General features: G+C 61.9%; 1 protein-coding gene across 1 annotated transcript in view; it reads right to left on the bottom strand.

Annotated features, from left to right (window-relative positions):
• SOCS5 (suppressor of cytokine signaling 5) overlaps positions 1-152 on the bottom strand; it is a 33,386-nt gene extending 33,234 nt beyond the window's left edge. Inside the window, exon 1 of the mRNA XM_010576502.1 lies at positions 85-152. The gene's annotated coding sequence lies outside the window, so the exon portion shown is untranslated. The remainder of the gene's footprint in view (positions 1-84) is intronic.
• Between the last annotated feature and the right edge of the window lie 1,603 nt (positions 153-1,755).

Below are 1,755 nucleotides of genomic sequence, written 5' to 3'. Positions count from 1 at the left end.
GGGGAGCGGCCGCCTCTGGCCGCCGGGGGGCGAGCGGCGCAGGTCCCGTCCGCCGAGCCTGAGCCCCGACCGGGAAGCACCTACCGCTACACCGCGGTGGGGACAGCGACGCCTCAGCGCCGTCCCGGCGGCCCCAACGGCCGCAGCATCCTGCGCCACCCCGCCCGGGCCCGCCGCCTGCCACTCGGCGCGCACGAAGCGAGGCGGTGAAGCCCCCTCCCCGGCCCCCCTCCGCCGACTGGAAAATAGTTCCCCGGGCCCTGGAGCGGAGAGAGCGGGAGCGACACCTTGCTAGCCAATGAGAGCAGGCCTTGGCCCTCCGCGGCGCCAATGGGAGCGGCAGGCTGGCTGAGGCGGGGCATCGCCCAGCCTACCGGGCCGCAGCGTTCGGACTGACCCGCTAAGGATGTCTCCGGAGGGATCCTCATTGACGACCATCTTGGAGTCGGGCACCATGCCCAATCTGGGAAGGGTCTCGCCGGCGGCCATTTTGGGTTCGGGCGAGGGTCGCGGGAGGGCCGGGTTCACGTGGTGGGGGCCGACGGGAGGAAGCGGCGGGTCGGCGCGGTTGGGCTCCGCGGTGGCGGGTGGGAATGGCCACGGTTGTCTCGCAGCACGCAGAAGCTGAAGGCGGGTCGAAAGTCACCCACGACCCTCGGCGTCAGAATAGGAACGGCGGTGGCCGCCGCCCGGCGCTTCTCCCCGGAGCGGAGGCGGAGCGGCTCCCCGTGGGGGCCGGTTACGACGTGCCCGGCCGCCCTGGCGTTGCGGGACAGCCCATGCGCACCCCGGCGGGGACAGCCCCAGGGAGGCACCGCCTCGCTCGGCCTCTGAAATCCCACCGAGCCGAGGCCCGGGACGGGGCTCGGCCGGTCCCCTGCGAGCGAGCTGGTGCGGGCCCCGGCTCTGCTTCGCACTGCTAGCCCTTAAAACCTTTGAAGAAGTGTTCAGAGCAGCTCCGCAGCGCGGTTTGAGTGCATATTAAAGAGATGGCTGCATGGCTGACATACCTGCTGAGGCAGCTGCTCGCTCAGGAACGCCCCCCGCTGCCCTAGCATTGTATGTGAACAAGTCAAACGGTTCCTTGTAAGCAGAAGGGACTACTAAACGCTTACAAATTGAGACTCTTGAAAACACGTGGGTATTGTTGGAAGGGAGTAATAACCCTGTTCAAAACAGTTTCCTCTCCCTTCCCTTCCTCTGTATAATGGGGAGCAAACTCATTGCTTGGCTAAAGTACAGATGTAGTACGTTTGATCACATCAGACAAAGGAATCGCTTATTGCTGCATCAGCACAAAAAGACAACTTGGTATTCCAAGTAACAGAGCGCATTTCATCTTTCTGCATCTACCAGGCAAACCAGGAACCTACAGTACAGAGGGTAGACAGATGGGGAAAAAATGGTTAGATCATAAGGCTCAGAGGGTAGGGGTCAGTGGGTTGTACTCTACTGGAAGCCAATAGCAAGCAGAGTATCGCGCTGTTTGACATCTTTCTCAGTGACTTTTGAGGAGGATGCAGGTGATGGAAATGCTGGAGGACAGAGCTGCCATTTAAAGCGATCTGGACTGGCTGGAGGAATGGCCTGACAGGAAGTCTATGAAATTCAACAAGGACAAATGCAAGGAAGTTCAACAAGTCCAGCACCTGGGAAGGAAGAGCCCTCTGCAACAGTAGAGGCTGGGGACTGGTGAGCTGAGGAGCAGCTTTGCAGGAAAGGACGTGGGGTCTTGGTGGACAGCAGGTTGGCCAC

The sequence above is a fragment of the Haliaeetus leucocephalus genome, unplaced genomic scaffold, assembly GCF_000737465.1.
Source record: "Haliaeetus leucocephalus isolate CR32 unplaced genomic scaffold, Haliaeetus_leucocephalus-4.0 Scaffold526, whole genome shotgun sequence".
Classification (NCBI taxonomy): domain Eukaryota; kingdom Metazoa; phylum Chordata; class Aves; order Accipitriformes; family Accipitridae; genus Haliaeetus; species Haliaeetus leucocephalus.
Note: the sequence above shows the minus strand (reverse complement) of the source record. Positions and strands in the feature narration are given on the sequence as shown.